The sequence below is a fragment of the Pleurodeles waltl genome, chromosome 5, assembly GCF_031143425.1.
Source record: "Pleurodeles waltl isolate 20211129_DDA chromosome 5, aPleWal1.hap1.20221129, whole genome shotgun sequence".
Taxonomy (NCBI): domain Eukaryota; kingdom Metazoa; phylum Chordata; class Amphibia; order Caudata; family Salamandridae; genus Pleurodeles; species Pleurodeles waltl.
The window spans coordinates 1,776,485,172-1,776,510,746 of NC_090444.1; the positions used below are offsets into that span (position 1 = coordinate 1,776,485,172).

The following is a 25,575-nucleotide window of genomic DNA, read 5'->3' on the forward strand; positions in this document are numbered from 1 at the left end:
AAGTCTTGCCTCATTAAACCAAATTATAGGTGACATTGAGCTGGAGATGTATGTTGAGATAGATTAAAGACTCGCATGAATGTATTCATCTGAATTTCGTCTATTGTAGAAGCATCCATGTCTTGCATTGCAAAAATGGCATAGGTGAGAGTTGGCAGTAGTTTTGAGGCATTGACTGCTGGAAGCGGATGGTAAGAAGGCCCATATAGTTTCCTTGTGATTTAGGAAAAGTAACCCATAGGGGGAACAAAGAGCTCTCCACCACTCAACACACTACTCAGACACTCATTCACTCCAATGATCAATCTTAATAAAGGAATATCTGGAAAAAATATTTAATAAATAATCCCATATAAAACATAGAAATAAAAGAACTCTAAAGAAATCTGGCGGGTCCAGCAGGGTACTGCTAGAAGAAATCTAGTCTAAAACAAATAATTTGGGAGACAAAACACAAGACATCCTCCCTAGTCTATCATCTCATACTGTCCCACGTTAGGTATACACTGGCCAATTGATTTGTGCACCCAATTTCCAATCTATTTTAGGCCAGTTCCAATGGGTTCAGCAATCCAATTTGCATCAACGCGTTTCGGTGGTCTTTCACAGTCCTTCCACCACCTTCTTCAGGACGGTTACATATTATCCCAACACATTCATTTCATGTCTGTACAAAATAAAGGATAAACGAAAAATTCATAAATTCCCAATTTTTCTACACTCCCCATGGGTCTAAAGCCTTCTTTAAAAATACAACACCCTTAATAAAATCCTCCTGATACTACCTTTGCAGTATATAAAAACTCCATGATATGATTCCCATAAGGAGACTATCCTTATTACTTTATTAAAACATCACATAGAGACACCCAGTGAGAACAATCAATCATATCAATGCTTACTCCAATAAGCCCACTCAATCATGTCATCATCATTAAACCACGCCACTCACCTACATCTAATATGTCATACAAGCACAAACTCACTAATCCTCCCCAAATTATATTTTCATCCAGAGAGTGTCTTTTGCTTCTGTATTGTCCAAGGACGGATCACTTTTATATGGGCAAAGCAATTAATAGGCAATTATAGTCATATCCATGGGACCCTGTTATTCTACGGGTCCCCATTGTCTCTTTGTTCTTTTTTCTTTTCATTACCCGTGATTTACCCTCCACATGCGAACCCCGTCTTTTCACCCCAAATAGTGGTGTGTATAAAAACAAATAATATGATATGGTGATTAGCGGTGGCTATTTTATCACCATCAATCACCTAATATTGTCCTAAGGGATTACCATGTACTCAACTAACTCTTCAAATTCATTTGAATATTTAAGAAGAACCCAGTGCCATCAAATTGGCTCTCAACTCAATCTCAGACCTATGGGTAAAAACAGGAATAAACTTGCTTTCCTACTGTCCCAGAATAATACACTTCATGAATTCCTTAATTGGAGAAATATATTCCTTCAATTGCCAGTAATCATACTTTATAATAATCTTCAACAGGTACAATTATCCACCCGTCGAAACACCAAGACCTTTCACAGTACGATGCCCCCACAGCAATTCATTTTGCAGAATTCGTAGGAGAATCTGCATTATTAACTGCACAATTTCTCTGTCTAATAGCAATGGGGAAACCGTGTATATAAACATAATATGACTTGTGGCTTTTTTTCTATCACCCCAACGATAACAAAGTACCACTCTTATTATCTATCCCGGCCCGTATTGTACATGTGTTGAGTATGTGCCAAAAATGTTTGACACAAAGCACCGGTTCAGTTGTATTGCTCAAACTCATATTAGTATAAAGACCCAAGGTGCAATCCACATTTAAACTCAGAGGAGCTCCATTTACCATTTGTCATATATACCCCCTCATTTTTAAATGGCTGAGAATCATGTTAGCCATAAAACCCAAAATAAGACACACTAAGCTCCGAGTAGCTTCATTTCTCTTTTATCAAATATAAGTCCCTCACGTTTAAAATCCCCCTTACTCGTTCCATACTCCTCATACCTTTACGGTGGAACAACGTAACAGCGTTCTCATCCTTCCTCTGATGATAAATCAAATAAACTACCCCCATATTGCTCTTTTATATTTCAAAATGGGCGTGATACCAACCGTTGCATCCACAAATCAGGATAATCCTCATTCTCCTTCTCCGCTATGTCACTTCCCACATACTATGTCCTCACTTCCCGTTTGACATTAACAGAGAACCCTGAACCACTAACCATATTCTAGCGGGCCTATTTTTCACGCCTTCTTAGAATTCCGGAACACTTGTACGGTGTCCTGAATCCGCACTTCCAGTTTCTCATAAACAGAAAACCTTGTACTGCTAACCATACTTTAGCGGTAATTCTTTCCCCGCCATATTGGGTTTCTGAAAACACCCAATTCAATAAGGGATCTCGCCCACATAGCAAATCAGGACTTATTCCGGGAGCCCTATACCGCTAATCATAATGTAGCGATCTTCCTATTCATGTCATATTGGATTTAAAAAAAACTTCGATTCGGTAAGGGATCTCACCGACGTTGTAGATCAGGACTTAGGGATCACCCACCACATCCATGACTCCTTAAGAGTCAATTATTTGTAAAGAAGCCCCCTGTCCCAATCTTCCTCACTGTTTAAACTGTTCTTGACAGTCTCTAATCTAATAACGTACCACAGTTCTTTCCTCTTCATTAGCATTTTTCCAATACCTCCTCTCTTTTTTGGGAAGATCTTTTCCAGAATAAACCACCGTAGATCTTTTTCTGAATGACCTCTATTCTGGAAATATTCCACTAATAGCGCATTTAGTTTGCCCGTTCTAATAGCTGATCTATGCTCACACAGACGAGTCCTAAATTCTCTGCCTGTTTCACCCACATACCCGAGACCACAAGGGCAAATGATTAAGTTGCAACGTTCTTGCTGCAACAGTTATTCATGCTTTCCAGGGTAGCTTTAAAGCCCTGATATTCAATGGATTTCTCTTCAATACATAGATCACAACAACCACAGTTGCCACATCTGTAATTACCCTTAACTTTACTACTGGTCAGACTAAGTTGTCTAACATACTTTCCCTATTGTAGAAACTAGCTCTCTTGAAAGAATGGCTATTCACCTTGTGAGGATATCCCTGTCTTTTAATTTTTGTTTCAATACCGCAGAATGTTTATGGAAGTCATCAAGCGAGGTCCAGTTTCTTCTAAGTCTCAGAAATTGCCCAAAAGGGATACTCTCCCTTTGGGCTTTAGGGTGAAAACTTGAATAGTGGAGAAGGGTATTTCTATCTGTGGGATTTGTAAATAACTCTACCTCTAAGTTCCCACCGTTATCTTTGATGAAAATATCTAGGAAATCAACTGCAGTATTACTGACATGGGCTGTGAATTTCAAATTAATATCACCCAGATTTAACCCTGCCAGAAACTCGTCTAGTTCTTGACGAGAACCTTCCCATATAAAAAATATGTCATTAATAAAATGATGCCAGGTCAACACATTCTCAAAGAACGGGGTGGCTTCATTATATATGTGTTTCCTCTCAAATTCATCTACATAGAGACAAGTTAGACTTGGAGCAGAGGCAGCTCCCTAACTGGTCTCTTTAAGCTGTAAACAGAGATCATTTTTAAACAAGAAAAGATTGATTTTAAGGACTAAGGTAACACATTTTATGATGAATTCCCGATTAGCCCCTCTTAAATCTGTCTCCTCTAGGCAACTGTCAATCACTTTAATCGTACTGTGCTGTGGACTATTTGTATAGAGTGCTTTTAGATCTAGAGTAACCAGGAATTGCCTATACTTATTGAACCCCCGACTTTCAACCTTAGATATCATATGGGCTGAATCCCTGATATATGATCTTTGTTCCCTCACTAAAGGTTTTAAAAAGTTATCCACATATTTACTGAGAAGTTCTAATAGAGCCCCAATGCATGATATTATCGGTCTCAGTGGTGGATCCATCAGGTTTTTATGAAGTTTTGGAAGCCCATAGAATGCAGGAATCGTGGGGTTCTCATTTGTAAGTAACCGACCCTGTTCCTCACAGATCCATCCTTCTGCTAAACCTTCACCTATAACCTTTCCTACCTCCCTCTTTAAGGTTTCCATCTTTGTCATGGGTACTTTCAAATAATGTTCTTTCACTGACAGAAGGTCCGCTGCTCGTTTTTGATAATCTAGGGTATCAAAGATTACAACCTCACCCCCTTTGTCAGCAGGTTTTATAGTGACACTGGAATCCTGTTTGGGGGGATTGGATGGCATTTCGCTGTTCATTTGTTAAGTTGTTTCTGGGTTTAAAAGATCACAAAGGTTTCTCTGAATATCCATCTTTACCAAACTTTTAAATAACTCCACCTCTTTCCCTACTTGTGCAAGGGAGGAAGTAAATGTGGCTTTAGGGCTTAACCCAGAAATATTACTCCCATCTCCAGTGAACTCCCATTCTGCAAAGAACTTCTGCAACCTGACTTTTCTAAAGAAGGCCCCGTAAATCTTTCTGCAGTTCTAGCCTATCAACCCTTGCTTTTGGAGCTGTAACTGGGCATCTGTCGCCACGGTTACGCATCAGAACGCCGAACCCGATAGCACATACCCCGGGGGTACGACCGCGAGGAGCGCTGACCCGGAAGTGACGTCCGATCCGGATATCCGGGAACAGGAGGGAAAAGGGGACAGAGAGAGACGAAGGACGGCACGCACAGGAGTGACGGGACGAGGAGCGGAGCCTGGAGAGCGAGGAAGCGGTTCGGAGGAGGAACTGGAGAACAAAGAGGAAGACCAGGGCGAGGACGGGGAGACCGAAGAGGAAGACACCGGGAAACCCAAGGAGAACTCGCAACGCCGGCACATCCCAGGAGGGGCGTGGCTCTAACAGGTACGAGCGTACCTAGTTGTAAAAATCCTACCTGACTGGATGCAGGTAGATAAAGGGGAAGGGAAAAGGAACGAGGAACCGGGAAGGGGACGGGTGGAGGGGGAACTAAAAAGAGAGGATTCGAAATAACCTAACCGCACGTCAGGAGGGGGTGAAGTAAACCACCCTCCTGTAGTATAAAGGAGAAACAGAGAGAGAGAGAGAGAGAATAAGTAGTCACGGGACGGGTGAACCACGAGATGAATAAATAAACAGCTACCCCCACACCTATCCACACCTTCCTACTAACCTATATAGAGATATATCCCAAAACCCAAACGTCTACACTAACCTGCTTTTTCTTTTCATCTTTCTTTTGGGGAACATCGCCTCCCTTTTAGAGAGTGGGATCAAGACGAACACCTGGAATTCCTAGGAAAAAGAGAAAGAGAAATTTCATCTTCCTGACTAACTGAGAAGAAGACAATAACAGAGACACAGGTCACGAAGGACCCCGAACCACGTATAAAAACTCACTCAACCCATACCACAATAAAAGAGTATTATCACCGTACTAGGTGTCTCCATAGTCGTTCTAAATCTGTCTCAACAAGAACCCATTACAGGAGCAAAACTGAGGCCCTTTTCTAAGGCTTCTATTTCCCTGTCAGTCAAGATCCTCTGGGATAAATTTACTAAGGGGGCTTTATCTACCGCCAATATCTTTGGTTCTTTGTCCTCATATATTCTTGTTGGGGTTGATTCCTCTGCAGTGGCCCCCTCCCTCTGTTCCCCTCGATTCTTTGACCAGATGTGATTCTAAAAAATTATTGTTGCTCTGTTCCCCTGTTCCTGAAAAATCTTTTCCTTCATGTAAACACTCCTCCTCCTCACTACTTGAACCAGAGGATTTGGAGAAGGTAACATGTTTCTTGCCCCCTACCTTCGGGGCCATCCATCTCCCTTTGGGGGTCATATCTCCACCCTGGTATCCCTTTCCTTTGTAATAATCATTCTGAAGGTAAGGGTATATCAGTTCATAATTTAATCTATTGATGTTCCTCATGAGTTTCACAGATTTCTTGTTCATAAGATAATCTCTGTACCATCCACTTCATGATTTAGGGCCAGATGTAGCAAACTTTTGTGAGTCGCAAATGGCCCGATTCGCAATTTGCGACCCTGCAAAATCGGAAATGGGATGCAAAAATCCTATTTCCGACTCGCAAAATGCTACGCGAGCTGTTACCGACTCGCAAAATTTGCGACCCCATTTTGCGACCCGCAAATAGGAAGTCGCAATTTGCGAGTCGCAAACCATATGCAATTGCAACTCGCAAATTGCGACTAGTCGCAAAAAGCCCAGTTTGCATGTCCCATTTACCACTAACTCAGAGCAGGTGGTAATCATTACCAAAGTATAAAAGGAGACCCAGAAGGCATCTGGGTGACTCAAGATGGCGGAGATATACCTGATAGCAGTGAGGAGGAGAGCCCACGCCGCCCAGCAGAGGAGGAGGAGGAGCCAGAGACAGGAGAAGATATACAGAACAAGGCAGACACTCTTCCAGCAAACAGAGGATGAAATATATGATAAATATAGACTTAGCAGCGCAGCTATACTAGATTTAATAGAATTACTCAAACCACAGCTAGAACACCAGACTCTGCGCGGCTGCGCCATCCCTACGCATGTGCAAGTGCTATGCTCACTGCACCTCTTGGCCTCAGGTAGCTATCAGGGGGTCATTGCTGTGGCAGGTGGGGTATCCCAAAGTGCACTGTCACGGTTCTTCAGGGCATTCCTAGACGCCTTACTCACACACATGTCCCGATACATATACCTACCCAGGAATGAGGCAGAAATCAACAGCACCAAGTTGGAATTTTACAGGATTGCCAACTTCCCCCATGTCATAGGGTGTGTAGACGGGACACATATACAGAAATGCCCTCCTGCAAACCTGGAATATCTGTTCCGCAATAGGAAGTGTACCCACTCACTCAACATACAGGTGGTATGTGATGCCCATTATGTCATCACTGACATGGTTGCTAAATTTCCAGACAGTACTCATGACTCCTACATTTTTAGGCACAGTGGGATACACCAACGCCTGGAACGTGGGGAGTTTGGAGACGGATACCTCCTAGGTAGAGCTGAATACACCTTGAAGACATGCACACAGGTCAATGTGCAAACCACCCATGCCTTGCTAACATTGTACTTTTTGTGCCAAACAGGTGACAGTGCATATGCACTACGTCCATGGATACTAACTCCGTACTTAACACCCAGCAATGATTGCGAGAGGTGATACAACAGTGCACATAAGAGGACCAGGAACATAATAGAACGTACCTTTGGACTGCTGAAAGCAAGGTTCAGATGCCTCCATGAGGTCTATTGCATGGCTGAGACTGCCCAGTCCCCGTGCCACATCACCAGCAAATTGGCCCATGTCCACCTGGAGGCTGACTGTGCGCCTAGACAGCCCTGTTGTGTTCACAGCCAGCCTTACTATAGAGGAGGACATCCTGTCCAGGCGGTGCAGCAGCTGGCGGTCCCTGCGCCGTGCACTCTCAGTCTGCGTTAGCAGTCCTGCCACTAGTTGGCGCATGGAGAGTGCAAGGTTACCCGTGTTGGAACTGATCACCTGCAAATCCGAATGTAGCTGCTGCATACTGTTGGCATGATTGCGTTCAAAGCGCTGCAATGCCCCACTAATCCTCCTTAATTCTTGGGTTTGCAGGCACTGACCCCGTAGAAGTGCGGCCTCGGTTGGTGATGTGGAGGCATGCCCTGACTCTGCCTGCCGCTCTGATGTTGATGTTCCACGTCGCCTGCGAAGCGGTGGAGGCCCTGCGTTGTCTCCCGTGGCACTCTGGCTCGTACCTGGTGCAGGCTCACACACCACTACTGCAACAGGTGCTTCCTGAGGGGGACATGGTGTCGGTGGTGCAGATAGCAGTGGTGGCTGGTCCTAATCTCTCCTGTGTGTGCTGGCTGACCAGTGGCCCCTGGCTGCTTGGGCTGGTGGGGGTGTCTTGTGGGAGACCTGTGGGACATAGGGAACACGCTGTCAGTGTCTACTATCTGTTATCACCTTCCTAATAAACTATTGCCTATGAACTGCCTACTTGACTACATTGCACATAATGCATCAGTCTGGTGTTTGCTACTCTGAAATGGAGCTATCTTGGTTGTGCATGCTCCTGTGTACAAGGTGGGTGGGGCTATGGCATTGATGAGGGTACATGCATGTCACATGGTACTCACCGGTTGATGGTCCTGGCTCAGAGGTGTCCAGATCTCCCATCCCGCTTACAGCCTCAGGCTCTAGGGTCTCTTCTACCCTTTCCTCCAGGGGTGTGGGTGGTGGTACTGTCGATGGTCCCCCTCCTGTGCCTCTCATCTCCCGGAGCCGCTCTGCCACCCTCTCCTTGGTCCGGGAGCACAGGTCATACCACCTTTTCTTCAATTCTTCCACACTCCAGTGGCTGACCCCCAGGGAGTTGTCTTTGTCCTGGATCTCCTGCCAGAGTCTTCTCTTCTCTGTCTCTGGCACGGTGAGGGCTGCCCTGCCAAACAGCTCGTCATGGTGCTGACAGCACTCATCAGTCAGCACCTCCAACTCCTTTTCAGCAAACTTAAGTTTCCTCTTCCTTGGATTTTCAGCCATGGTTGCAGGAGCTCTGTTTGTTTGCTGTGCTGAAGTTGAAATGGGTGTGGTCCTCCCTCCTCCCAGGTGTATTTGTAAACTTCCTGGCTGTGATGTCATCATCATGTGCCAGGAAGTGTTTCCCAGAGTGTTCTGAAGTGTTTTCCAGAGTGTTCTGCAGCACCTGCATTCAATTTTCAGCACAGTCGCCATTTGCGACACCCACTCGCAAATTGCGAGTCTGTTTTTTGCGCGGTCGCAAAAAGCAACCTCACAAACAGCGGACTCGCTATCTGCGGTGCGACTCCGTGTGCGAGTCGCAAATTGTCCTCCCATTTTCTACCTGCATTGCAGTTAGCGAGTCGGAAATTGCGAGTCGCAAATAATCGCAATTTGCGAGTCGCTAATTTTTACCTACCTACATCTGGCCCTTAATTCCTCCAAACATTTCTTTGCATTGTCTAGGGCCATGCTTTCCTTTAAGGCTTTTTCCAATTCCTCAATCTCCTGTTTTTCAATAACCACCATCCCTTGAGCTGCCTCAATGATTAATAACATCCAACCACAACTACATTGATTAGCTATAAGGGTCTCTCTCTCCCCTTGTTTTTGGACGATCTAGTTTCCTTGCCATGCATGTATCAAGGCTGTATCAAGGATGAGCCCTTCTTTCTGGTGTATTGTTTCTGATGCATGAAAGTTCCTTGAGTGTCAAAATATATGCCCAAATATTTGTAGTGCGTAGTGCGGTACTGATTCCAGCTGAGTATCATTTAAATACAGTTTTGAAGCATGCTTTGATCGAGAGCCAACTAGCATTATTTGTGTCTTGGTCACATTGATCTCCAAGTGATTAGATCTTGTGTAACTGGTAAGTGCATTCAGAAATTTTTGTAGGCCCTCCTTGGTTTGGCTAGATAGTACAATGTTGTTGACATATGATAAGTGGGTGAGGTGGAGAGGGTCCAGATGAGGTGGGTGAGAGTTTTCTGCATCCAAGATCGGTGTGAGGTCTGCCATAAAAAGGTTAAATAGTTGTGGGGCTAACACACAGCCCTGTTTTAGATCTTGATATGTTGGAAAGACAGCCTCATGCCATCTCTATTTTTTATTTGGACCCACGTCATCAGTATTTTAATAAGTAAACCTGTTAAGTTAAATCATCACTGGATTCCTGTCAATACCTTCTTTAGAAGAAGAATCCTGGCGAGAGGACTTCATTTACCATTATCCATCTGCACTGAAATGACAACCATGGATTTTCCATTATCCATTTGCAGAGGAAATAACATCACTACATTTCCAATCATCCATGTGCACAGGAAGTGACATCACTTCCTGTCTTCTACTACATCAATCAATTCTTCAGGGTGTCCCTTTATCCAAACATCCCCAGCAAAAGCGGACACATAAAAAATATCACTTGTTTAGGCCTTGTTAGGGCCAAAAGCCTTGGGCCAGAACCCATGTTCCAAATTAACATACAGGGTAAGATAGATAAAATCATGTGCCTCACCCAGATGCCACACCGCCAATTCCTACATTCAACCAAGAGTCTCACATAGCATTCACACTATACATAGACCAAAACCGGTACACATTCCACTAACTATCACACACCCTCAAGCTACAGAACTAAAATTTCAACTCAAGCCCATTAACATTCTCTCCGCAGAACTTCATGCACGAGACATAGCAAACAGCATCACGTATCACAAGCTCACCACACTTTTCATCACAGAAATATTATTCACCCCCTCACACCCTTGCACATCTTAGACATCCTTTATCCCACAAGCTATAGCATCCATCATGTGAGCTGTGTGTATAAAAAGGGAGGAGACTTTGCTCATCTATAAGTCCTCACAGTCAACTTCATGGAGCAGCTGGCATGCCATTTCCCACTCTCTGCAACTCAGATTACCACCTTCCATCTCATATAGAGGCTATACCCGGGTAGAACAAGAACTTAATTGATGAATCCTCAGATCTCCCCACCACTGTTTCCATCCCACATGGGTGACTTCAACCTCCCAGGGGGCACAGCTTAAAAACCAAACAAAACACACCCTCTTCAATCTCATCAACATACTCAACATGGTACTGTATGTCACACAGCCAACACATACAAAAGGCCACATCCTCTACCTTGTCTTCTCAACGTAACCAACAATCAAAAGCAAACCACCCATAAATCTGGACTGGACCGACCACTTTGCCATCCCTATCTTCCTTTCCTACCAGCAAATTGAGGTTAACACAAAGGTGATGACCAAACCTTCAAATCCTTCAAATACTTATCCATAGACAACTTAATGGTTTAACTCATCTCTCACCCTATAAGCTCCACGTCTGATGCCAACACCCTTCTAAACAATGTCAGTACTTCTTTGGACAAATCTGTGAACATGTATGCCCAAAGTAATACATGCTAGAGCAAGCCAAAACCTTCAGCTCACTGCTAATCTAAAGATCTTGGTGGCAATAAATTATCCATCCGCAGACAGGAAAGAAAATGGAAGAAAAACAGAATTCCTGATGACCTAATGATACTGCCATCCAACAAACAGACAGCTCATCACATCAGCACAAGCAAAGTACTATACAAACACCATCAATGAAGCTACCAACAGAAGCAGAACACTTTTCAAGACAATCAAGCACTGCAGCAACCCCCTGCCAGACCCACCTATTCCTCACTTCTAAAGAAATGCAATGCCATCAACCACTTCGTCAATGAAAACATAAAGAAGAGTCGACAGCACATCAACAACACAAAGCCTGCTTCGTCCCTCACATGGACCCCTTCCTATAAAACCCTACAATGGTCTTCCTACAAAGTCCTATCTCTCACAAATCATGATACCTCAAAGCCACTTTTTATGAAGAAGATTTCATGCCATGTCCTTAATCAATGATCCCTGGGGATGCTTTCTCGCTCCTACTCACCATTGTCAATGCCTGCCTCACTGAAAGCATCTTCCCAGAAGCTCTTAAGAAGCCAGATTATCCTGCCCCTAAAAAAGCATACACTAGACTGATGACCTCACCAACTACCGGCCCAGCACTCACCTAGCATTCATCGTCAAGATCATTGAAAAACCATCTCCGACATGACTACCAGTCTAGCTTCAGATCACACAGCAGCAAAGAGACTGCTAGCTTATACATTGTAGACTATGCCCTCTTGACTAGAAATGAAGATGATCCCTGTCTCTTGATATTGCTACTAAACAAATACAAGAGCAACCCAGAATATCCACGTGAACCTGGGTATAGTTAGCACAAAACACATATCCATGTGAAACTCAGTTTCAATCAAATTAAGGGGCATATTTATACTCTGATTGTGCCGGATTTGCGTCGTTTTTTTGACGCAAATCCGACGCAAAGCTAACTCCATATTTATACTTTGGCGTTAGACGCGTCTAGCGCCAAAGTTCTTGGAGTTTGCGTCATTTTTTAGCGTGGACACCTACCTTGCGTTAATTATATGCAAGGTAGGCGTTCCCGTCTAAAAAATGACTCCCAGGCCTGTGTGCCTTATTTAAACTCCTGTGCAAAAATGACGCCTGGGAGTGGGCGGGTCAAAAAAAATGACGTCCAGCCGCGTTTGCGTCATTTTTTAATGCCTGCTCAGGGCAGGCGTTAAGGGACCTGTGGGCTCGGAAGGAGCCCAGAGGTGCCCTACCATGCCCCCAGGGACACACCCCTGCCAACCTTGCCCACCCCAGGAGGACGCCCAAGGATGGAGGGACCCACCCCAGGGACATTAAGGTAAGTGCAGGTAAGTATATATATATTTTTTTTTTGTGGCATAGGGGGGCCTGATTTGTGCCCCCCTACATGCCACTATGCCCAATGGCCATGCCCAGGGGACATAAGTCCCCTGGGCATGGCCATTGGGCAAGGGGGCATGACTCCTGTCTTTGCTAAGACAGGAGTCATGTCAATGGAGGGTGGGAGTCAAGAAAAATGGCGCAAATCGGGTTGAGGCAGATTTTTTGCCTCAGACCGACTTGCCCCATTTTTTGACGCCCAAGCTCCATTTTCGCCGGCGCTGCCTGGTGTGGGTCATTTTTTTTGACGCACACCAGTCAGCTCTGCCGGCTAACGTCATTCCATAAATAAGGCGCCCGCATGGCGCTTTGGAATAGCGTTAGCCGGCGTTACACTTTTTGACGCACAACTGCGTTGGCGCAGTTGTGCGTCAAAAAGTATAAATATGGCCCTAAATATTATAGCAGAAAAATCTTGCTACTGACTTTAGGCTCGGCTTTCTTTGTGAGATACACCAAAGATCACAGAACTGTAAGTGATTTCTTTATTGATTTATGGTGTGGTGTCTCTTTTCTCACTTGGGGATCACTTTTTTCAACTATCACTCTTTGTTTATTTTCCTAAAGTATGATTATAAAAATGATTCACCATTATATGCTGATGCAGCTTGCAAAACACTAAAAACACGTTTTTCACAGATGTGTTGGTACTGGATTCAACTGAGCTTTTTTGAAAGATTCTAGACAGATGATTTTCATCTTCATTTAAGAATTTTTGTATGAGTTAACCAGTAGCAAGATTTTTCTGCTATAATATTTGAAATGGTTGAAAATGAGTTTCACGTGGATATGTGTTTTGTGATGATCTTGATATTGCTATACCTCTCAGCTGTTTTTACCACAGTTGACCATGCCACCCTCAAATGCACCCTGGCTTCTTGAAAGCGATTAACTGGTAATGTACTTCATTAGTTCTCCTCCTACTTTTCCATCTAACACCAATTTATTCACATGGTCACCTCTAGGTCCCAAAAGATCCCTGTCATGTGCAGAGTCCATCAGGGTTCCACATTGTCCTCTGTCATCTTCAACCTCTATATGGAGATTCTTGGGCCCATATTTATACTTTTTTAGCTCTGCATTTGCGTCATTTTCTCACGCAAAAGTAGCGCAAACGCACAAAATACAATTATATTTTGTACATTTGCACCGCTTTTGTGTTAAAAAATGACGCAAATGCGGCGCTAAAAAAGTATAAATATGGGCCTTGGTGCTCTGCTCACAACAACCAGCAGAGTTTCTTGTGACCTGTTCGGGAGGACCTGGCCTGGCCGTTCAGCTGGACTGTTCCCATTGGAGCAGGGTAAAGACTAATTTGCATATGGCTGGATCTAAACTGAGGTTGTAGTGTGCAAAATAATGATGGATTGCAGCGCAGCCTGAGTAATAAGCAGGAGCTGAAATTATTTAAAGCATTCCACTCATCACTTTTTCTTATACTTCAGTGCGATGGGTATGCGCATATGTAGGTCCTGTGATCATTGTGACTCTGGAACCAAGCTACTCTTGACTGCATAGCCCCGATAAGGGACAAACCAAGCTTTGGTTGCTTGTGTTCTGGTTCAGGGAGGACCTAGACTGGCAGTTGGGTTGGAGTTTTCCTAATGAAGCACGGTCAAGAATGATTTGCATGTGGTTGGGTCCAAACGGGGGTGGCATGCCATGCTGGATGTGGCCCAAGTAAATACCACTGGCTGAGATTAATTCAAGCTTTCCACCCATCACCATCTTGTATACATCAGTATGCCGTTCTAACTATGACAGCTGTGACCAGGTGTGGGTCCTGTGCTCACTGTGCCACTGGAAAAAAGCTACACCTGACTGTAAAGCCACAATCAGGGAGAAACCAGTTCTGGGTTGCCTCTGTTCCCGTTCAGGGAGGATCTGGTCTGGCAGTTCGGGGTGAACTGTCCCTACTGGAGCAGGATCAAGACTGATTTGCTGGGTCCAAACTAAGGTGGCATGGTGTGCAGAATAACAATGGACGAGGATGTGGCCATAGTAACTACCAGTGGCTTAGTTTAATTCAAGCATTCCACCCATTGCTTTTTGTATACTACACTGCTGATAGATAACAGCTTTAAGATTCACCAATATGCTGATGAAACCGAACTCTTCTTGAAGGTCTCCTCTGCTCCAGGCATCACCTCAAACACTGCATGCACATCATCCAGACCTTTATGTCCAGCACTTATGTGACGCTCAACCCAGCCTAGACTGAATTTCAGGTATTTGCCAATAACAACAAACAAGAAACAGTACAAACCTGGCTCAACAACATGAACCTTGACAGCTTCGAACCCTAACATTGACCGAAAGCCGAGTCCCTTGGATTTGCTTTGGACACCAACAAAGACGGCCTGGTACTAGCTCTCTCATCTAAAGAGTCAAACCATTTCTTCCAGAAAGCTAATTCAGACCTGCTGTTCAAGCCCTCATACTCTTAAGTTTGGATGGCTGTAATGCCCTGCTCCATAGCCTCCCAGACTCCACAGTGGCTGGATGAGTAGTGCTGCTTCCTGCAGCACTACTCATGCAGAGCCTGAAGAAAAATGATCACATCATCCCCAAACTAGTGGAACTCCATTGGCTCCCTTTACTGGTCTGCACCATATTCAACACCAGAAGCATCGAACTCCTGGTGGGGTGGATACGGATGGACACCCTGGTCCATGGCCTGTAATGGGTGGCAGGTGTCTCTGACAGAATAACCCTATATGCAGACAACGTTATGATATTCATAGATGACCCAAAAGACTGTGGCCCCTGAGTCCTCCAGATTCTCAGCATTTTTGGGAAAATCTCAGGATTCACTATCCACAGGACTAAGGGCCAGATGTAGCAAAGCTTTAGCAACTCGCAAACGGCGAAAAACGCCATTTGTGAGTAGCTAAAGCCACTTTGCTATGTTGAAATACATTTTGCGAGTCAGAACCGACTCGCAAAATGCATTTCTGAGTCGCAAATAGGAAGTGGTGTTCCCTTCCTATTTGCGAGTCGCAATGGTATGCATTTTCATTTGCGACCGCGATTGCGGTAGCAAATGAAAGCGCAGTTACCATCCACTTGAAGTGGATGGTAACCCAGGCGCAAACAGGAAGGGGTCCCCATGGGACCCCTTCCCCTTTGTGTCTGGCACTAAAAATAATTTTTCAGAGCAGGCAGTGGTCCAATGGACCACTACCTTATCTGAAAAATACCGAAACAAAAGGTTTCAGTTTATTTTTCAAAGTGCAGCTCGTTTTCCTTTAAGGAAAACGGGTTGCACTTTGAAAAAAAAAAAACTGCTTTATTTAAAAGCAGTCACGGACATGGTGGTCTGCTGTTCCCAGCAGGCCACCATCCCCATGAGTGCCCTGACTCGCTATGGGGTCGCAAATTGCGACCCACCTCATTAACATTAAGACCTGGGATTTTTTACAACATTACCACTATCCATTACGGGACGATCTGCCATCTACAAAATGGGGGCCCTCCCCAGACTCTCTACCAACCGCAGAACTACCCATTTCCCATACTGCAGACCACGTTTAGGAGGTTGGACTCTTTCACCAGAGGTTTTCTATGGAATCGTTAGTAGCTTTCTTTAAATGTTATAAATCTACCTATGATGAATGTATTGCCATTGGACAGTTCCTCGGACTACAGGGCCGCTACCTCATTATAGTGAATGAATGGTGGGTTGATGCTGATGCAGATCCATCCTCTACAATTGAAAAATAGTTGATGGGGGGGCATCGCCCTACAGCATTGGCTTTATGGGGGGGCACTCCCCAAAGGACCTGCAAATCGCTACATCCAGAGCACTCCAGACTTGGAGAGACTCTCCCAAAGCCCTTGGGTGGAGGGGACCCCTAATAAAAGAAACCCTACTATGGCGCGGGACCATGATGCCACAGGTTTCCAACCTACTGGGATTCAAATCATGGGATATGATTGGCATTTCCAAGTTGGGGAGTGTTATGGTATGCATTACAAGGAAATCCTTTTTGAACCTCCAAACAAAATTTGACCTACACCGCACACAATTTTTTAGATACAACTCTGACATGCCTTTACACTTTATGTGACAGAGCTTCCCGAGATACCAGAGTACAACCCGAAAAATAGGGGCCATCACCTCACCATCTTGTTTAAGGTGCATTACAGAGACCTTCTCAGCACAGTTTGGGGATGCGCAAAGTTGAAACCATCCTGGGAAGGAGTGATGGGGAGCCTGGGGCATGCTTTGGGCAAGATCCTACCCCAAGACTTGAAATGTCATTCCTCCACATCACAGAGAAGATAGGCACCGAAAGATGTACGTTTGTGCTGCTGTGGGTGGGATTGGTGGAGGAAAAAGGGCCGTAGCTGAAGCCTGGCAAAGTTAGAGAAATGGAAGTCTGTACTAGACAGGTGCATGTTGTCAGAGAGCCCGATTTATAAGGCTTGGTGTGCCTGCAAAAACACCATAAAATTTGGACCCCAGTTGGTGCCAGTAAAGTGGTATCACCACCAAGCTGTAAACCCATATCAGGCCATGGATGTGGAAATCCGGAACTACTCCAATGATCCACAACCTGGCTGGAGCAAAGGGGAGGGAGACTGATATGTAATGAAGTTGTCTTGTCATGTGTGGTAGGGTGGCAGTGGGAGAGCATTTGGGCAATGATTAACTGCACTTTATTACTTCATGCTATTTCTGTTGCCATGTGCTTCTTTTTCTTTTTTCTTTCTTCTTTTTCTGATCCTGTTTTTCTTTTTCTGTTTTCAACGTACCATTTGTTGTATGAAAATAAGAAAATCTATAAAATGTTTTATTAAAAAAAACAGCAGCATCATTTGCAAAGCCATCACAACCAACACCCCCACTTATCTAGCCGACAAACTCACCATCTCTGCTGGTTCTCTGCACACCTGAAGCCAGGTCATCATCAGCCTGCGGACCAAGAAGTGTAAAAAAGAAAAAGACAAGGCGGCAAGCCTTTTCCATCTACACAGCTAGGAACTGGACCAACTACTCCATATCCATCAGTAGCGCCACCCCAACGTTGCTCCAATTTAGGAAAGAGTCGAAGACGCAACTCATTAAAAAACACTACATCACAATGCATTGAAGGTCCACACCCTGCTTCCTCTCCTATTACTCGTTGACTTTTTGCGTGTCCTGACCCCGCACAGCGCTCCGCTATCTTTTAGCTAGGTTTGCGCTATGGAAATACCATGCACACTCATACAGTCGTTAAGCAGACACAAAGTAATGTGATTGATTCTTCAATCCACAAGGCAGAAGAATGGACAGGTATTTCTTTATAAACTGTGTTCGGAGGAGAGTGTAGGAAGCAGCGCCTCTCACCGGACTATTTGGGCAAGCCAGGGACAGGTCAGATATGTTTGGGGTGAGGGTCACTCCAGGTTTAATCAAGGTGAGGATGGAGGGCGCTCCTTTCTGCCTTTCTGCCCTGCGCACCAGGTGGCTAGTTCTAGTGGTTTGTCCCTCCCGCCATCCAAGGGAGTAAGTCATTTTTTGAGGTTGAGGTTGTAGATCTGCGTGTACTGGTTTTTGATATGGCAGGACTTTTATGTACTCAGCAGTACTGATGTTGCCGGGCTTTTCTTAGAGGCAGGACTGGGGCAGCTTGCAAGGGTAGCTGGGGTCAGTGGTGTAACAAAGGCCCCAGCAGCCCCCGAGCTCCAGCTGGCCCCCCTCACTGGGTCCACTGGGTCTTTGGAGGGGGGCCCACTCAAGGTTCGTTACGCCACTGGCTGGGGTGCGGGCGGTGGCTTCACAGAAGGGTGGACAAACTAGGTCGGAGGGCTTGGAAGTAAGGAGAACAGAGAGCCATAAGCTTAGCGCAGGATGCGATGGAGAAGGGTGGATGCACCAGGAGTAAGAGGGCAGAGAAATGTGAGAGACAGGCGCCACTGAGGATGGATGGCATAGAGAGGCGGACACAGGCAGGCATGGTGTAAGTTTGTGGAGAGGAGGGTGGATTGTTGTAATAGCGCGCATGTTTTGTGTTCTTCAAATGTAAGCTATGTTGTTAAAGAGCTCTTCATAGGCAAAGACCTGTTCTGTTCAAGCAGCCTTTCACACTCAGCTCCGAAGCTGGTGCGATTCCAGCCATCCCACCCAAACATGTCTTGATCCGTTGGCTTTTACGGATGTGCACATCATACGGGTCAACATTTTGACACTAGAAAGTGGGAGAGTTTGACAAAAAAAATCGGGGGACTTCAGTTTCCCCAGTGACTTGCATAGAAGCAAAGACTATTTTAGGCGGAAGGTAGGTAAAATAAAGTCACTTTTGGGTTTAAAAATCGAGATTTTCCCGTCTGAATCGGGCCAGTTGCCATGTACGGTAGATATATACTGATTAAACAAAGTTACTGCGGATGATTACCAGAGTGTATATATTTTCACTTGATTTTCATTTATCTTAATTTCATGCCTAGTACGGGTAAGGACGTGTCAGGAAAAATGGACATATGACTGCATGATCGAATTGCATTAGAGGTCAGTGAAGGGTCACGGCAATGTGTTTGCTCTGCTCGGTGTCAGGCAGCTGCCTGCGTCACACGCGTGGAGCGCACGGGTCTGGTTTTATCGCTGGCTGCAAGCCTGCCTCTCTCATTAGCCACACACAAATGACGAATCTGGCAATTTATCGGAGTATGGCTTGTGTTTTGGTCCTCCGTGTTTTAATCACGCCATCCGCACCTGCCTCATTCAAACGTCAGGGAAGAGTTGAATGAAAAGGCGCCAAAGCCGGCTCCGAGAGCACAAAGCCGTGGGAGGAAAGGAGCCCTTGTCTCTGGAGCGCAGAGCTGTTGATAATATTGCGTTTATCCAGGGGGAACAGGCTTGGGGGCAGAAGTAATCGCTCCTAATAGGACACCACTGACGTCAAAACATCTCTTCCAGCATCCGAGCCCCGCAGGATGCGATGAGTCATTGGGTGATGCTGAGTCAACTGCTAGTGACCTCAGCAGCACACTGTGTCACAATCTGACCTGCTTAAATCCCTGCTCAGGATTTGTGCCTCTTAGTGCTGAGGAATAGTGCAGAAACAGTGCAAAGAATTTCCACCATTGTAGACAAGGTAGAATATGTCTGCTGGACTGCCCCCTCTATCTACAGCCAAGCCAATTTTGGGGTGAAATGAGCGCACACAGACAACTGACCCCCAACTGTGTGTGGACAAGGCTGCTTTATTGAAACAGCTGTGCATCACAATACCACCTATGGCACACTGCCTTAGAAAACTACAGGCCTCACTATACATTTAACACCCCCCTAACACCTACCCCCACCCCTAGAATGTCACCCTCCCCTTTAACCGTGCAAAAAATACACCATGAAATGCTAATTTCTGTTAATCGGAACACCTGAACTTCCACGCTTAACTTTGAACTTGTGAGCATTACTAAATGCACCCTCCTATGGAAATAACCTCAATACCTGCTCTCTTTCTATTTGTTGAACTTCTCCCTTAGGGCCTGGTTCCCCTTTGTCAATTAAAATGACCTTCTGTAAAGGCTCAGCTAAATTTATGGGGATCTGCCACCAGCAAATAGGCATCCTTGCCTTTTTTCTGCCCCCCTCCCAACCACCAGGCTCCCTCTAAACTGAACCCCGAAGCGTCCGTGACACAAAGGTGGTCATTACAACCCTGGCGGTCGGTGTTAAAGCGGCGGTAAGACCGCCAACAGGCCGGCGAAAAAAAAATGGAATCACGACCGTGGCGGAAACCGCCAACAAAGACAGCCACTTTAACACTCCGACCGCAACGGCGGTACAAACAAACAACGCAGTGGTCACTGCCAACAGACAGGCGGGAGACAATGTACTGCCCACAGTATCACAACCTACCAATCCGCCACCTTTTCCGGGGCGGATTCACCGCAAACAAAAACACGTCGGAAACTAGACTTCGAAGGGAAAACGCTCCCCTCTACACACCCCACGAGGAACCAGGACGCCATGGAACCAGAGCTTCACATTTTTCCAGCCTTTATCTTCTTGCTCCTCTACCAGGAGTACGAACGCCGGCGGCGAAGACCACAATGAGTACTACACCTACGACACAGGGGAGGGGGGAGGGAAAAACAGGGACACACACACGCAACACCCCCACCCCCACCCTCACCCACAACAACACACACACTAATACAGCATGATACATTACAGTTACACCCTCAACCCCCCCGGAAGAATGCAAAGACAAAAGAAAATGAGTGTAACCATTGTAATCTATTAAAATCCAGTATGCAAAAATATATATACACTATAAACAAATATATACACCAAGAATAGAAGTCCAGGTATTGCACCGTTTAAGTCTGTGGAACACTGGGCCCACACTGCATGGGCGAGGCCCACACAATATACCCGAACATGACGGAGAGAACACTGCAGGGTCATCAGCTAGAAATAAAACAGGCAGCTCAGGGGGAAGGGAAAGAGTGGGCACCTCAGCCGGTTGAGTGCACAATGCCAAATCCACGAGTGGGCCACATGCCCACTGTTCAATCCTGGGGAGTTGTAGGAAAGTACCATCTTGCCTGGCATGTTACACCCATATTTCACTGTATATATGTTGTTTTAGTGTATGTGTCACTGGGACCCTGCCAGCCAGGGCCCCAGTGCTCATAAGTGTGCCCTGTATGTGTTCCCTGTGTGATGACTAACTGTCTCACTGAGGCTCTGCTAATCAGAACCTCAGTGGTTATGCTCTCTCTGCTTTCTAAATTGTCACTAACAGGCTAGTGACCAATTTCACCAATTCACATTGGCATACTGGAACACCCTTATAATTCCCTAGTATATGGTACTGAGGTACCCAGGGTATTGAGGTTCCATGAGATCCCTATGGGCTGCAGCATTTCTTTTGCCACCCATAGGGAGCTCTGACAATTCTTACACAGGCCTGCCACTGCAGCCTGAGTGAAATAACGTCCACGTTATTTCACAGCCATTTACCACTGCACTTAAGTAACTTATAAGTCACCTATATGTCTAACCTTTACCTGGTAAAGGTTGGGTGCTAAGTTACTTAGTGTGTGGGCACCCTGGCACTAGCCAAGGTGCCCCCACATCGTTCAGGGCAAATTCCCCAGACTTTGTGAGTGCGGGGACACCATTACACACGTGCACTATACATAGGTCACTACCTATGTATACCGTCACAATGGTAACTCCGAACATGGCCATGTAACATGTCTAAGATCATGGAATTGTCACCCAAATGCCATTCTGGCATTGGGGAGACAATTCCATGATCCCCCGAGTCTCTAGCACAGACCCGGATACTGCCAAACTACCTTTCCCGGGGTTTCACTGCAGCTGCTGCCAAGCCCTCAGACAGGGTTCTGCCCTCCTGGGGTCCAGCCTTCCAGGCTTGGCCCAGGAAGGCAGAACAAAGGACTTCCTCAGAGAGAGGGTGTTACACCCTCTCCCTTTGGAAAAAGGTGTCAGGGCTGGGGAGGAGTAGCCTCCCCCAGCCTCTGGAAATGCTTTGATGGGCACTGATGGTGCCCATCTCTGCATAAGCCAGTCTACACCGGTTCAGGGATCCCCCAGCCCTGCTCTGGCACGAAACTGGACAAAGGAAAGAGGAGTGACCACTCCCCTGACCTGCACCTCCCAGGGGAGGTGCCCAGAGCTCCTCCAGTGTGCTCCAGACCTCTGCCATCTTGGAAACAGAGGTGCTGCTGGCACACTGGACTGCTCTGAGTGGCCAGTGCCAGCAGGTGACGTCAGAGACTCCTTCTGATAGGCTCTTACCTGTGTTGCTAGCCTATCCTCCTTCCTAGGTAGCCAAACCTCCTTTTCTGGCTATTTAGGGTCTCTGCTTTGGGGAATTCTTTAGATAACGAATGCAAGAGCTCATCAGAGTTCCTCTGTATCTCTCTCTTCACCTTCTGCCAAAGGATCGACCGCTGACTGCTCAGGACGGCTGCAAAACCGCAACAAAGTAGCCAAAGACGACTACTGCAACCTTGTATCGCTTCTCCTGCTGCTTTCTCGCCTGTTTCCTGGTGGTGCATGCTCTGGGGGTAGCCTGCCCCCTTCTTGCACCAGGAGCTCTGAAGAAATCTCCCGTGGGACGAGGGAATCCACCCCCTGCAACCGCAGGCAACAAAAGACTGCATCACCGGTCCTCTGGGTCCCCTCTCAGCACGACGAGCGTAGTCCCTGGAACTCAGCAACTCTGTCCAAGTGACTTCCACAGTCCAGTGACTCTTCAGTCCAAGTTTGGTGGAGGTAAGTCCTTGCCTCCTCACGCTAGACTGCATTGCTGGGTACCGCGTGATTTGCAGCTGCTCCGGCTCCTGTGCACTCTTCCAGGATTTCCTTTGTGCACAGCCAAGCCTGGGTCCCCGACACTCTAACCTGCAGTGCACAACCTTCTGAGTTGTCCTCCGGCGTTGTGGGACTCCCTTTTGTGTCTTCGGGTGAGCTCCAGTTCACTCCTCTTCCAAGTGCCTGTTCCAGTACTACTGCGGGTGCTGCCTGCTTCTGTGAGGGCTCCCTGACTTGCTGGGCGCCCCCTCTGTCTCCTCATCCAAGTGGCGACATCCTGGTCCCTCCTGGGCCACAGCAGCATCCAAAAACCCTAACCGCGACCCTTGCAGCTAGCAAGGCTTGTTTGCGGTCTTTCTGCGTGGGAATACCTCTGCAAGCTTATTCATGACGTGGGACATCCATCTTCCAAAGGGGAAGTTTCTAGCCCTCTTCGTTCTTGCAGAATCCACAGCTTCTACCATCCGGTGGCAGCTTCTTTGCACCCTCAGCTGGCATTTCCTGGGCATCTGCCCAATCTCAACTTTGTCGCGACTCTTGGACTTGGTCCCCTTGTTCCACAGGTACTTTCGTCTGGAAATCCACTCTGGTTGCTTTGCTGGTGTTGGTCTTCCTTGCAGAATTCCCCTATCACGACTTCTGTGCTCTCTGGGGAATATAGGTGCACTTTACACCTACTTTTGAGGGTCTTGGGGTGGGCTATTTTTCTAACCCTCACTGTTTTCTTACAGCGCCAGCGACCCTCTACAAGCTCACATAGGTTTGGGGTCCATTCGTGGTTCGCATTCCACTTTTGGAGTATATGGTTTGTGTTGCCCCTATGTGCTCCTATTGCAATTCACTGTAACTTTACATTGCTTGCATTAGTTCTTTTTGCTATTACTGCATATTTTTGGTATTGTGTACATATATCTTGTGTATATTTGGCATCCTCATACTGAGGGTACTCACTGAGATACTTTTGGCATATTGTCATAAAAATAAAGTACCTTTATTTTTAATATATCTGTGTATTGTGTTTTCTTATGATATTGTGCATATGACACCAGTAGTATAGTAGGAGCTTTGCATGTCTCCTAGTTCAGCCTAAGCTGCTCTGCTATAGCACCCTTCTATCAGCCTAAGCTGCTAGAAACACCTCTTCTACACTGATAAGGGATAACTGGACCTGGTACAGAGTGTAAGTACCCCTTGGTACCCACTACAAGCCAGGCCAGCCTCCTACAGGAGTGCAAAGCCACAGTCTCACAAGTCTCTACAGTGGGTGGTTTGCCCACTGCTATATCCTGGGGAGTGCAAAGCCACAGTCTCACAAGTCTCTGCAGTGGGTGGTTTGCCCACTGTTCAATCCAGGGGAGTGCAAAGCCACAGTCTCACAAGTCTCTACAGTGGGTGGTTTTCCCACTGTTCAATCCTGGGGAGTGCAATGCCACAGTCTCTCAAGTGGATAACAGTCTCCACTGGTTCTGGAGGGGGCTTTGTGCCCAGAGTGCTTCATCCTGCCAAGGACAGAGGTAGTGGATGTAAATCTCCACTGGTTCTGGAGGGGGCTTTGTGCCCAGAGTGCTTCATCCTGCCAAGGACAGAGGTAGTGGATCTATCTCTCCACTGGTTCTGGAGGGGGCTTTGTGCCCAGAGTGCTTCATCCTGCCAAGGACAGAGGCAGTGGATGTAAATCTCCACTGGTTCTGGAGGGGGCTTTGTGCCCAGAGTGCTTCATCCTGCCAAGGACAGAGGTAGTGGATGCCTTACTCCACTGGTTCTGGAGGGGGCTTTGTGCCCAGAGTGCTTCATCCTGCCAAGGACAGAGGTAGTGGATGTAAATCTCCACTGGTTCTGGAGGGGGCTTTGTGCCCAGAGTGCTTCATCCTGCTTGTGGTGGACTCAGTAGCGTCAGTGCTCTTGGCGCTCATGGGCCAGCGGTGCTGGTGGCGGCGGGGTCCTTGGCAGCGGTGCTTGTGGTGGCAGTGTCCTGTTCAGCGGTGCATGTTGCGGCGGTGTCCTGTTCAGCAGTGCTGGTGGCGGCGGTGTCCTTGGCAGCGATGCTTGTGGCGGCAGTGTCCTTGGCAGCGGTGCTGGTGGTGTCCCTGGCAGCGGTGCTGGTGGCGGCGGTGTCCTTGGCAGCGGTGCTTGTGGCAGCCTTGGCAGCGGTGCTGGTGGTGGCGGTGTCCTTGGCAGTGGTGCTGGTGGCGGCGGTGTCCTTAGCAGCTGTGCTTGTGGCGGCAGTGTCCTTGGCAGCGGTGCTTGTGGCGGCAGTGTCCTGTTCAGCGGTGCTTGTTGCGGCGTTGTCCTGTTCAACAGTGCTGGTGGCAGCGGTGCTGGTAGCGGCGGTGTCCTGTACAGCGGTGCTTGTTGCGGCGGTGTCCTGTTCAGCGGTGCTGGTGGCGGCGGTGTCCTTGGCAGCAGTGCTGGTGGCGGCGGTGTCCTTGGCAGCGACTCAGCTGCTGGCGGTCCTGTCTGGGCCAGCGGGGCTGCTGCTGGCGGTCCTGTCTGGGCCTGCGGGGCTGCTGCTGGCGGTCCTGTCTGGGCCAGCGGGGATGGTGCTGGTGGTCCTGTCTGGGCCTGCGGGGCTGGTGCTGGAGGTCCTGTCTGGGCCAGCGGGGCTGGTGGTCCTGTCTGGGCCAGCAGGGCTGGTGCTGGCGGTCGCCTCCTGGACAGCGGGGCTGCTGCTGGCGGTCCTGTCTGGGCCTGCGGGGCTGCTGCTGGCGGTCCTATCTGGACCAGCGGGGCTGGTGCTGGCGGTCCTGTCTGGGCTAGCGGGGCTGGTGCTGGCGGTCCTGTCTTGGCCAGCGGGGCTGGTGCTGGCGGTCACCTCCTGGCCAGCGGGGCTGCTGCTGACGGTCCTGTCTGGGCCTGCGGGGCTGCTGCTGGCCGGATCCTGGGCAGCGGGGCTGATGGCGGTCTT

At 47.2% G+C, this 25,575-nt stretch overlaps 1 long non-coding RNA gene across 1 annotated transcript in view; it reads right to left on the reverse strand.

Moving 5' to 3' along the window:
- Positions 1 to 550: 550 nt before the first annotated feature.
- Positions 551 to 25,575, reverse strand: part of LOC138297443 (uncharacterized) — a 38,569-nt gene continuing 13,544 nt past the window's right edge. The window contains exons 2-3 of the long non-coding RNA XR_011204107.1: positions 5,237 to 5,316; positions 551 to 667 (exon numbers count right to left, since the gene is read on the reverse strand). This is a non-coding gene — a long non-coding RNA (uncharacterized lncRNA). The remainder of the gene's footprint in view (positions 668 to 5,236; positions 5,317 to 25,575) is intronic.